The following is a 13512-nucleotide window of genomic DNA, read 5'->3' as shown; positions in this document are numbered from 1 at the left end:
TCACACAATGCATGTGAACAAGAAGCAACTTCCATAACCAACTACCAACCAACCACGTAGCTACCCTCCCAACTTCCTGCCTGTTTACCCGCTGACCTAATTCCCTCACTACCCTGCTATCTTAACTACCGGCCTAATAACACACTTCCCCACCTACATGCCCAACCATCCACCTACCTACCTACCAACATTTATTAGTACCGACATTACTACCTACATACGTAGCTACCCACCCAACTTCCTGCCTGTTTACCTGCTGACCTAATTCCCTCACTACCCTGCTATCTTAACTACCGGCCTAATAACACACTTCCCCACCTACATGCCCAACCATCCACCTACCTACCTACCAACATTCCTACCTACCAACATTTATTCGTACTGACATTACTACCTACATACGCACACACCCACTTAATCATCTACCGAACCAACCAGCCACCTACCTAGCCTACCTGGCTAACCCGCTAACCGTTCTACCTCCATACCTCCCCAGCCACCCACCCACCTACCACACACTGCCCACCGACTGTCTACCTGCCCTCCAACCAACGTACGTTCAACTCTAAACAACCGCACGTCTTTTGGCAGCGCACAGTTTTTCTGCAGCACTGCTTCAAGATGGGCAAACATCGGTTAACGTCGTTGCGTTTGTGCTTCTTTGGCTTAATATACCTGTTTCCGTTTTCCCCTTTCGCAGGAGGATTCAGACATTGAAATCGGAAGAAGAAAAAATGGCATTCCTCTTTTGTTTTGCAAGTTCCTCTTTTGTTATGGAAGCAACTGGAAGGAAGAGGAGGAGGAAGAGGACACTGAGAGGAGGTGACCTCGGAGAGGAGGAAGAGTGATCGCTGTTTTGTGAAGTGAAAAGGACGTGGGAGAACGAGGTGGGGCGGGGAGAAGTCCTGCACTGCTGTTGGGGCCGGCGGTGAGAACCCTGGGCCCTGGGAGCGGGAGCCACGCGAGGAGGGAGTAGAACGCGTTTCTGATCTTCGCCAGCAGAGTGGCGAAAAGGGGGTTTTGGGTTTTTATTTTATTTTGTAACGATTTTTTTTTTAAACGGACAATCACTAAAACAGCGAATGCTTTGCATTAGCATGGTTGGCTACGTACGATGCAAAAAGAAGTTCAGCGTACACTGAGCAGAGACGTATAAAAGTGCACGGACGTTGTACAGCCTGCTTGAGTTAAAAACCACAGTGGCTACAAAGAAGAAACTTACCAAAAATAAATGGAAGATGATGCAAATAAAAACCCAGAAAGACCGAGCCCCTTTTCATCGTCGTAAAGTGAAGCACAGTTGTTTGGGGTTTTTTCTTTCCCCCCCCCGGATGTAAATTAACGAATGATAAAGCCATGTCTACCTTAACAACGAGCCTTAATATCCAGATCCTTAATTGTGCACTAATGTCAGGCGCAAAACGTTATCGACGTTTATTTGAACCTCGTGTGCGTGCGTAATTCCCCAGATAAGGAGGTTTGTTTTCATTCCCTAAAGAAAAATACAGCGAAACCTTGGATTGCGAGTAACTTGGTCTGCGAGTGTTTTTCAGGACGAGCAAAATGTTTAAATAAATATTAATTTGATGAACGAGCGAGGGTCTTGCAATACGAGCAGCACGTATAGACGCTTTGTATGCCGAGCCTCACGTGATCACAACCGATATACGAGCGCTTTGAATTACAAACACGTTTCCGGAACGTATTATGCTCGCAATCCAAGGTTTTACTGTAATAACGTTCAATTAATTGACCAATTGGCCTTTCAGACGAGTGCCTTTACAATTGATTCAACCAACCAACCTCTCACAATGGCTCACGCAACAAACATCGAGCTGGTCCCCCCCCCCCCGGCGCTGCTTTAGGCAGTCCACAATTCACTGACGAATCTCACTCAAGGCAAACCCCCGTTCAAAGTTGCACTCTTTTAAAAAAAAAAAAATTTTAGAACCGACGGGAAGAGGAGCAGCCACGCAATTTCTTGCTGGCACCCACCGTTGGCAGAAAGGAAGCTTCCAGAGAGAGCCTTCCCCCCCCCCCACCCAGAGAGAGAGCAGTGGTTCCCAACCACTCTGCATCGTAGCATATGCAGCAGTTCCCGTGGACCGCTTCCCACGGCCTCTGCGTTCGTTGAGGGCAGGTTGGGAACCGCTGCTGTCGAGGGGTATTTGGCCCTGCTCTTCCACGGTGGCCAAAGATGCCTTGGAACTGCTGGGAGTTTCCCGACACGTTACCCAACGCGACCCTCCTGGTTCACGGACTCGGGGGTCGGCAAATCAAGATAACAAGGAGAGGCACTTTTTGTTCGAATTCGGCGAAGCAAAAATCTTTATTTTTAATCCACGCGGTGAATGCGAGACGGTGGTCCTTAATAAATAACGCCACGAAGCAGGTCCTTAAAATAGCCGCGTGCATGCGGCTCCGGCGGCCGCCCCCTGGACTCACCGGTGTGAACCGATTTTATTCCACTGGGTGGACGAGAAGCGGTCGGATTTAAGAAACTTGCCCCCGTCGTTTGAACCTCGCGACCTCCGGATTCCAAGCCTCAGTGCGTTGGCCGTCGCACGCCCGCGGGCAGCAGCATCCAGGTTGGTTGTGACTGCAGGAATCCATACGCTAAGATACTCTTTGGTTCTTTCGGTAAAGTCACGTAGGTATAAAATAAAATAAATCACGACGTTTCGGGCGCAACACAAGCGTCCGTCATCAGGTGGGAAAGCGTGGTCTGCTGCTGAGGCAGACTGTTTTAAAGTCGCCTACGTGACTTTACCGAAAGAACCAAATAGTATGTTTATTTTTTTGTTTGGCAATGAAACAAACCTCCCCCCCGCTCCCAACCCCCCACCTTGCCTGTCCATTTCCGTCGTTTGCGATTGGTTCTAATTGTTCTCGTTTTATATAGAGCAGCGGACGATCGAGAGAGGTCAGGGTTCGCCGCCTTTAACAGGAAGCCGAGTCCGACATCGCCTGCGGGAATGGTCGGCCTTAAATCCTCGCCCCCCTTCAGCCTCATCTCGCCGTTTTTTTACCTCCCGAAAGTAACCCCCCCCCCCCCCTCACTGCCACTTTGCCTTGGACCCCCTCCTGTGGCCCGGTCGATAATTTCATTCTGTTGCTGAACACGAGGTGCGTCTTGCGAGCCACGGGCAGAGAGAGAGAGCGAGCGAGAGCGGCGCTCGCGTCTACTGCGAGCGTTGTTCCCGTCGACGCTTTGTCGGCCGCGCGACGTCGCAAATCGCGAGAAGCGATCCCGACCGAGAGGTGGTTTTTAGCCCTCGGATCCGTTTCCTCCGCCTCCCCCCCCCCCACCCTCCCTGCCCGCCCGAAGTCGCTCTGCGTGATGTCCGACGTTTCGCTACGCGCGCCGGCGAGCTTCTTCAGGAGCCGATTGAAGACGTTGAAGTAGACGTCGATGCGCAAGCCCCACTCCCCCCCACAAACGCCTCCGAGAGAGCCACGGTGTTCTTCCCCCCGCACCTCCGATTGGCACCGTTGGTGTCTGCGCACGGTGCGGAAGGGTAAGCGCGACGTACGTGCAGTGCCGGCGCGGGAAGCCTAGCCAACCGTGCAATTATATAGACTGCGTACGAAATGCGAACATGTGAGAAGACTTAAAAACAAAACAACGTAATCGCTATTGAACGATAACATTAAAGAGACGCCCAACTTTCCATTCGCGTTTTTTGAACAACCGTTGCACGGAAAAAAAACAAGTAGCATCAATTTAATTTCTCTCATTTCTCACCTGGAATTTTAGGGCTTCCCAAGAAGTTCGCCGAACCCTCACGCGCTTTTGCTCGAGAAGTGGTACACACAATCGGAGTTTCTGTCTCTGCCCGCGTGTAAACGCATCCCGTTTTTCTCACCGTTTAGATTTCCTTCCACGCATCTCCGATTAGCAAGGTCGGCTACGTACGGTGCGAAAGAAGTTCAACGTACGTGCGTGCGTGCGTGCGTTTCCAAAGAAATGTCACGAGGTTTCCTTTTAGGATGTCGTTGAAGAACTTCAGGATTCAAAAGTGATTTCCAAATGTGCACATTCTCTCTCTTAAACGAAAAAACATCACTACGACAATATTATTAGTATACACTTCAAAGAAAGCAGCATGAGTCTCTGTTGGCAAAATTAATTTTCTTCAACTAACTCTTAAAAGTGCCTTTTAAAGAAAGTGAGCTTACTGGTAAAAAAAAAACAACAACAACAAATGGATGTAAAACTTTGCTTCCGTTAAAATGTCCTTTCGAATAACAGGGACGACCTGGGCATGCGCTGATATAAATAACCGTCGCGTAACATTTGCGCTATAAATGTAATCGCCGCGTTTATTTTCCGTCGCCGCGCGTACGCACTTGACAAAATATTCTACCGTGCGTTTGCCCTCCGTAGCACAAAAAAAAAAATTACTTTAATGGAAGGGGGATCGTTGTTGCAAAATAAGAAAGGGGAATATTCTTCACGTTGCCGTCTCAGGAATCGACAAAAACTCCGCAGGAAAACGCCGTCCGTCGAGGAGGTCGCGCGGCAGAGGCCTTACCGATGCGTCGCGTGAAGATGTCTTTCGCCTCCCGTCACTGAATCGTGCGCACGCGGCTCAAGTTGGTCGCTTGCTCCAACGTTGGCAGGCGTCGTTCTCCTCCGATTCAGCCTCTCCCAACGGTTTCCGAAAGACAATGTCGGCGTTTGTCGCGCGATGTTATTACGTGCAACCAAATTTAAACATTGATTAGGTCCTCAGTTTTACTTCGCCTTACTCGAAACTTTTGTCCACCTCCGCTGGGTTGTGAGAACGAGCACGTGTCCGGCGATATTTTATTTAAACTAGGACGAGGAGGGGCCTATGTTCAGGATGTGTGTGAAATTTTCCACAAATATTCAACCAAAGCCCATGTTAGAGTAAACGTTGTAATATAGGATATCCCCCCCCCACCCCCCAAGATTTTATGTGCAAAGCATGGCATTAGTAGTGTATATATTTTGTTACTTTAATTACAACGAACCACTTTATTTTCCCTCAAGCGTGTCCGTGTTGCTTCACAGACACACACACAGCCACTAGCTCCCACTATCTCCGAAGCCACTACGTGTATACCACAGGACCGGTCGCTGGTATTCTGCTGTCTCGAGGGGGCAAGATGATGTTTGTTCCTCTTGCGTTGACTCGGCGATGGTAATGTTCAACCGCTGTGTTCTGGCGCAACCGATTTAAAAAAAAAAACAACACAAATATTTGCTGCATTAGGGTTTTTTTTTTAGCTATCTCTGAATACTATTAGAACGTCTGCCACTCCCGCCAATATAACTACAGTATATACGTCCAAATAGCATACTATTTGGAAATACATTACATTTTCAGTCGTGTTTGTTAAAGTAAAATAATCGATTGTATGGCATTTCTCAAGGGACTTACACGAGTAGTAATAGGTTTTTACCCTTTTATCTGGCACCAAAACTGACACCTTTATACAAGGGATCATGTTTGCAATAACCACAACACAAGCAGTCAAAATGCAAACAAAAATAGACAACTCTGATAATGATATGCACTGTCCTTGAAATTGATTGGTCCACACCCGAGACGGCTTTTCTTAGAGCCTAGTCTCCACTGGTGTTGGACCAGAAGACGCCAAAAGGCATACAACTCAAGGACTTACACGAATTAAGCAAAGTTTATATTGTAAACATAGTTCATCTGTCGAGTTTTTCCGCCCCCCCCCCCCCCTCTACCGCATGGGGTTTTTCTCCGGGCACTGTGATTTCCTCCCTAAATGTAGGCGCTCATTCATTGGCCGACATCACCGTCGTATATAGAGGACACCAGAACTTGGGCAATTGTTGGTGGTGCCGGCTTCTCACCGCCGCGTGGCTGCTGCTGCCTTCTTGCTTGTCCGCGGTTTCCCGTGCCTCCCAAGTAAAAAAATGAATAAAACTAAAACTCTTTTATTTTTGCCAGGTAAGGCCCCCACTGAGCTATTTGGCTCTCATTTTCAGCGGCGACCTGGCCGCAAATGGTAGCTCAACGAAGTGGCTCATCATGTCGAAATGTATAGCAGCCAAATACCCTAATCGCACGTTGATTCTAAATGTGGGGGGGGAACAGGAGGCCCGGAGAAAATCCACGTGACCACGGGGAGAGAGACACGCAAACTCCAAATATACAGGTGTCAGGGTCGGGATCGGACTCACGAACTGCTGTATACCAGGCGAGGTAGTTAACATCTCGCCACCGCGGCGACCTTCCGAGTTTTCCTTCCTCGAGAGTGATTGAATACCGTGCCGTGCTATACAAGTTGATGTTACAGTTGTAAAATTATAACGTTGGCGTTTTTGCATTTCATAATAAAAGGTTTTTGGGTTAGCGTAAGATAAATGTGTCGTAACCCTTCACCACCCGACAAAGCCAAAAATCTTTATTATTAATGATATTGGTCGCGAAAGCCTACGCGTTTTCGCATTTCACTTAAAATACAAACGCTGCACTCCCCAACTCGCGCTGTTCGATAGTTTCGTTTGATGATGTTGAAAGGATTTTGATCACCAAAAAAAAAACCTTTTATTGCCTCACCAAGTCTGCCCTTACTTAGGGGTCCCTTCAGGTTAACGATAGGAGTTTTAAGAATGTTCTTGAACTCACGGGGAGGAATTCTGCGACTGAAAAGCCGATGTCACAGCTATCACCATTGGTGAAGCAGCTATTTAATGGTCGAGGACATACATGGAGTGACTATTAAAAAACACTCTTTCGGACGTAAAACTTGCATAAAGCACCGTAATTGCATGCAGACCCTTGTGACAAGAGAGTGATCTCCTTTGTCGATTCAAGCCCTTGCAGGGTGAAGTTAAAGGCGCAGCCCTGCATTGTGCCGCTCACGCCCACTGCGTCCCGGAAGGGGGGGCCTCCACTAGGGGGGGCCTCTACGGAGCCGCCCAAGAGCATCGTAACCACGTGGAATTTATTCCCCCCGCTTTTTTTTAATCGGCACGATCACGGACTCCGCGACTCGTGATGGCGTGCGCAGGTTCCCCACGAGCCAGACACGACGCGCGGACCAGTTGGGCAAGGATTCTTGCGTGCGCCGTTCGATGCGTTGCCCGCGAACAAAATAATTGTTTTTATTTTGTAAGTCGAAGATGCCACTAATTGTCACAACCCCCAATGGCCATTTACAAACTGCTACTATTTTAAATTTTACCGGGTATAGGCCCACTGAGCTGTATAGCTCTTTTTCAGAAGCGACGTGGCTGCAAATGATTGCGCAGCGAAGTGGCTCGTCACGTGGTGGAAATTCACAGCAGCCTAATACTCTATAGACGCACGTTGTTGATTGTAATTGTGGACGGACAAAAAAACCGGAGGGAGCCGGAGAAAAGTCCACTCGACCGCGGGGAGGAAGACGGAACACACACCGCAAACTCCAAACGCGTGCAGCTGTCGTCAGGCTCGAGATCGGGATCGAACCCACAACCTCCTCCGTAGCAGGCGGGGTAGCTCACGTCTCGCCACCACCGTGGCACCCGAATGCTTTCTGCGTGGGGGGCCAAACGCCCTGCTTGCTCGTACGAAGCGTCGCTCCCTCTTGCTGTGCTCGCCCAACATATCCGTAGGTTGTCAGGACCCCCGTAAACGTGTTTTTGCACTAGTTAAACGTGTGCAGCCCGACATATAAATAGTGGAGCCGAAGGTTGGGCGCATTTAAAGAGGAAATCAGTGGTGATCGACGCGATGTCTTTTTTTTCGTGTAGTTTCATTAAAATTCACTGAGGTATCGCCCACCACCCCGCCCCGCCGCCTTTGTGTATTTTTCGCCCCGTTCACTCGGTGGGAAAATATAAAATGTTAACGTAAGGGTTTCCTGTAATCCGTACATTTCTGTTGATATTCCGCTATTGTTTATTTTAAGCTGCCGCTTGGCACATCGTTTTTTTTTGTACAAATTGACATTTTTTTTAAGTTGCGTTATGGTCAAATGTGGCTTTTCGTTAGCACCTCCGGCAAGCACGGCTGGCTACGTACGGTGCGATAGAAGTTCTACATACATACATACGGACGAAGTTGTGTTGCCTTGTTTCGTGCACCAAGCGGGGGGGAGGAATTGCCCGTGCTCATTCCCTTGCTTGACAAATCTCTCTGCTGCTGTGGACCCAACGGCGTGGAGGATTGGGCGGCCGTGTGCTTCTCCGATGTGGATGCTTGCTTCGCTGAATCTTTGGCGACCCATAAAACGACGTGGCTCGCTAAAAATATTTTTTAAAAGTTCATTTAGCCGTCGACGGGTTTTTAGCCGTCGCTCGAACTCACGATTGAAGACCTGCTCGTGACTTTATATACCAGCTTATTGATGCATCACGTTTAGACTCGGCACAGTGTATAATGACCCTCGTAAAAAGTGTGAAATCCCAATTGACTGCTATTTTTTTTTTAAACGTATTACAAGAGCACATTTGTGGATTAAGTCGGGCTATCATCACAAAACGTGGAGGACATTCTCAACCAGGCGTAAACAAAAAGTGAGCAAAATATAACTCTGGACAATAACTTTGGGGATGTGTTCGATGCTACTGCGAACTTTTATACGATTTTTTTCTCTCTCTCAAATTGTAACTTACATGTGCGCGCAAGTTTGAATAGAAAACAAACCTGTTACATCAGTGCTCATCTGACAATTCTAGGCGTTCAATGTCAGTCGGTTGGTTGTAACTTCTCAAAGTACTACGTATTTATTTGTACAAATCAGTTTCGCTGTCAAATACATGTGGCGACTAGTCGATTTGTTCTGCAACATCGAAGGGATTGTTCACTTTATTTATATATTTGATCTCATGCTACTCTCACTTTCATTATCTCTTGTAATGCCCGTGTGATTAATGAAACCACTGCTGCCTCTGCGATTTACAATCGTGTAGACCACTGAGACATTGGCCAGCACTGAGAGAGATCGGGACCCCCTTACCCCTCCCTCTTTCCTGCACTAACCGCACCACTGCGTGCCACTGCATGTGGCGAGATGTTAACTCCCACGCCTGGTACGCAGGTGGCCGTGGGTTCGATTCCAACCCTGACGCCTGCTGTATATTTGGGGTTTGCACGTTCTCTCTCCCCGTAGCCGTGTGGATTTTTCTCCGGGTCCTCCGGTTCCCCACCACCCCTCCACATTTAGACTCAGCATCACGCGTTTTTAGAGTATTTGGCTGCTATAAATGTCCACACGATGATCAACCACTCCGTTGAGCTGTCACGACCGCATCTGTGCGACGAAGACGTCTCACCAAAAGCCACTTCTCCCCCCTTGCAGCCTCATCCTTCCGTCACTTGTACCTGTTATGAGCTTTGAGAGAACGCGTTTCTCCGCAATGCATCGCGTTGTCGCCGGGCGGAAACCGTTTTCGTTTTTTCTTTCTCACGCGCACTTCGAATGTTACCTTCAAACGCGCCACATCCTGTTTGTGAATGCGTACGACAGGGACTGTGTTTTTGCTTTCTTTGGTTCTTTATTGACGCGCGGTCGTCGGCATAAGAGGCTCGTCCAACGCTGCCCGCTCCCCTAAGACCTCACGGCCAAAAGCGGCGTTTGTTTAACGGCCACAGACTACTCAGGAAAGTTGAAACCGCTCCACAGTTTGCCTGCATTAAACAAATGCTGTTTGGGAAAACATTCACGCCGCATGGCCCCGTGGGCGAATGCATTTAAAGTGTTATTTTACATTTGGCCACGGAAAACAGACGACCACCGCATTTACTTTTTTGAGCAAAGTTACGGCTATTTTTCCTTATGGCGGGCGCACAGTAAACGCAAATATAAAAGAGTTGGGCCATTCTCTCTCTTTAAAAAAAACACACACACTGCGATCCGACGACTTTGCAGGGTTTGCCTTCCCGGAGGACGGTGGTTTTCCAAGTCGTTAAGGGTGGAGCGGCGTTGGTCTCTCGTCCCGCCACCTTAACGGTTCCTCTAAACTCAGCTTTGCGGGAGGTTTTTAACGTGGGCGAAATGACGTAGCCCCTTTTTCGCGCGGACTGTAACCGTTTCCGAGCCGAATCGTACCACTGTGTTGTAAGCACCAAAAATTACTCGTAAGCTGAGGTGTGTAACAGGGCATTTAAAAAAAAAGGCTTATTGTATCCTGTTTTATAAGAACTAAGTAGCATCTGAATATATATAATGTTACAGCCCACACAATTCATATGCCTGAGAATCAAGTGGGTGTAGTCCGTCAGCCCAGACCAGAGATTTCACCTGAGGTGGCATCGCTGTGTTTCGGTGCCAGTTTCTTTACGTGGACCAATACGAGTGAATTGTGCGATTACCATGAGAAATCAGTGGGATTATCAAATAATTGGCTCCTATTGGCCGTGTAAATGAATCCAACTAAAGTTTCGCTACCTCAGGTGGCACCCATTTCTGCTCTGACCCATGGACTATTTAACTATTATTGACCGTAATGTGTGTATAGAGGAGTTTATGATGTTGTAGAAATAAAAAAAAGAGCCGTTGTTGTACCTAAAATGATGCGTAAAAAAAATATATACGTACAGGGACTCTTCTACTTACGAACATTCGACTTACGAACTTTCAGGGATGCGAACAAACGTGTCCGTATGTCCAGTTGCCTGTTCGGACCGACAGTCGTAAGTTCAGCCGCCGCGCGCAATAGATGGCGGTGGTGGCGGCATCTGCAGGAGATGATGCTTCTTTTTAAAGCCATTCCCCATGCTTCGTGTGCACGCCGTACAAAATGTTTTGGAACCGACAGAAGTCAAGTTGGGACTTTCGAACAAATCGACTTACGAACAGACCTGGAACCTAACTCGTTCGTAAGTAGAGGAGTCCCTGTATATGTTTTATAGTTTGATAGATTTTTTATTCCGTTAAAACACAGATACAGGTGACACTGACCGCTAATGCTTGGGCACATTGCAGGGGTGTTTACGTCGATGCGCCGTGCCGATGTTGTGATGATCCAATTTTTTGCGTTGCTCGTTGAAAGCCATTTGTCAGGGATTAATAAACGCTCCAAAAGAACTTCAGCATTTCTTTCGCGAAGACGAAGTGATTTCACAAGCGCGAATTAGCTGCTTAAAAACGCCGCTCTAACTAGGCCCTTCGCACCGCAATGTCGCGAATCGCCCTCGGATGTGACGCTTCTCACGGTGACGATAAGCACATCGTCCAGCGGTGCCTCGCTCACGGCCTGCCCCCTGGTGTCTTGTAACCACGCGATTCCCGACATTTTCGTTTTTGTAACTTAAATTCTTTTGGGATAAATAACGCTTGGAACGAGTGGCCCTGAGTTTGTCCCCAAGTACGCTACGACAGTCTGTCTTCCCCCGGGCCTGTCGTTTTAATTAGTTTTTGCATTTAAGGCTTTCTCACAAACCATGTTTGGACTCTCACGTGTGTGAAATCCAACAACGTTATCGCGCATTACGTATTGATATTAAAAAAATTTCCGTTAAATTTTTTTTTTAACCAAAATACTGGCTCCAATAATAAACGAAACAAGTTTTGGGGAGGAGGAGGAAGAGGAGAAGGAGACGAATAAAACAACTCAATTAAAATATAAATGGGATTAAGTTTCGATTTAAAGCTTTCGTGACTGCAAGGATTCATCTTCTTTGACTTTACCGAAAGAACCAAAGAAGGGGGATTAAGTTTCTGTCCCGCCCCCTCCCCCTGCTGAGGTTTTGCCATCATTCTGCGTGTACAGGGGGCAGCCGTATTGGTGCAGCTTTGCACCAAAGACGGGGGGGGGGGGGTGGTGGGCCCCCAACGCATCACTCCACGCATCTGTAGAACAAAACCACCATAGCAAACTTCATCAAACTCTCACGCGGTCATGGCTAGACAACAACAACAAACAAACAAAAAAGAATAATACTCGGATCGTTTATTCGTATTAATTAAACCGTAGCAAACGTACCGTCTTACGCTTTTAAGACTTGTAATTTTACTGTTTTTCTTTTTGCAGCAGCGGCGTTGTAGCGCGTGCGCGTTCGTGCGTGCGCGTTCGTGTATAAAAGTACCACCACCCTTGCATTTTCCTGCCACCCTCACCCACGTACCGTATGGAACGAACTCGCGAGTTATTCACGCTTCCAACCAAAGCTGTTTGCTATGCAAATCAATATTTCGGTAATTGTAGCGTCTGTAGATATATGCTTTTAAAGAACGTCGGCTTTGGTGTGTGGAACTTGCTGCAAGGTTTTTATAATTGATAAAAACTATATTATATATACATTATATTAAATTGTTCGTGTTAGTGCGAAGGTGCAACTTACCCAATGCTCGCATTAGTAAGTTGTCCGTGGCTGTATGGGAGCTTTTGTGTGCCGTATGTTGTAAAAACCTCGTTTTGTTTTTACAATTTGCAAGTGTTCCTTTTTGTCCGCTTTACCTGTGTCTTTTGAGGATGGGGGAAACGCCGCTCTTGAGTTTCGTTTTGTTGTGTAAACGTGTACAGTTTCACCTTTTGTGCCTTGTTTGGGACTTTCTGTAGTGTACATTCTTGCAGGTGTTTTATGAAAAGTAAAAAAATAATAAAGTTACGAAAACATAAACGCTATCTCAAAGGGCTGCATTATTTTACAAGCGCGTTTCGTAAAATGCGGTTACATTTTCTTCAAGGTCAAATATATCTGGGGCCATTTTCAATTGTCACCAAGAACGTCGGCCAGTGCTATTAACATTGCTTTCCAGCGTGCGTGTGTTTGTGTGTGCGTTTGTGCGAGGGGCTGGTAACCCCTCCACCTTCAATTTAATTACCACAAAACCACGTGAAAAATATCCAACTAAGCTCGTGTCGGAGGCCCAGAGGGGAAAGACGTCTGACATCTGGCCAAACCCCATTTGGTGGAGCCAGGAGACCGAATCCTTACCCTCGGGGTTCCTCCAGGAGCAACAAAAGGCCACTGCGGGTGGCCACGTGGAATCTTTGAACGCTCACTGCAGAGGAGAGGCTGCCAACTCCTCTGTCAGGAGCTGGACTGGTACCGCCTGGATCTCTGCGTAATCAGGAGGTCCAGTGAACCGGCTCTGGCTCCTGCCACCATGAGGGGTGAACAGTCCTCTACTCGGGGCAGGAGACTGCCAAACAATAGGGAGTGGCTCTTCTTCTGAGGAGATGGAGTCTGCCTCAGTGGCCCGTGATCACAAATAACTCGAACTCCATCAACAAAGTATCTTTCAGCGCCACACCTATCACTATCAGGGGAAAGAAAGGTGATCTGATCTCCGACCCCCAGGAACAGGTTTGCAGATTTACTGAGCATTTCTGTGAGGTCTTGGGGGAGGGGAAATCTCTCAGCCTGGAAAACATCATGGGGCAAAGTGGGGATGATCCTGTTGAGGCTGCCGTGCCTCAAATATTGGAAGAAGTAGTCATCCCCTTTGAATGGCTGACTTACAGTGAGGGAAAAAATATTTGATCCCCTGCTGATTTTGTACGTTTGCCCACTGACAAAGATATGATCAGTCTATAATTTTAATGGTAGGTTATTTGAACAGTGAGAGACAGAA

General features: G+C 47.6%; 1 protein-coding gene across 2 annotated transcripts in view; it reads left to right on the top strand.

Moving 5' to 3' along the window:
* Positions 1-12554, top strand: part of LOC116954089 (nuclear factor of activated T-cells, cytoplasmic 3-like) — a 148431-nt gene extending 135877 nt beyond the window's left edge. For both annotated transcript variants that reach the window (XM_032974516.2, XM_032974515.2), the window contains exon 15: positions 701-12554. The gene's annotated coding sequence lies outside the window, so the exon portion shown is untranslated. The remainder of the gene's footprint in view (positions 1-700) is intronic.
* The last annotated feature ends 958 nt before the right edge of the window (positions 12555-13512 follow it).

This window comes from Petromyzon marinus, chromosome 54 (genome assembly GCF_048934315.1).
Source record: "Petromyzon marinus isolate PM22_M1 ecotype Great Lakes invasive population chromosome 54, UKy_Petmar_22M1.pri1.0, whole genome shotgun sequence".
Lineage (NCBI taxonomy): Eukaryota > Metazoa > Chordata > Hyperoartia > Petromyzontiformes > Petromyzontidae > Petromyzon > Petromyzon marinus.
This window is presented reverse-complemented; position numbering and strand designations above follow the sequence as displayed.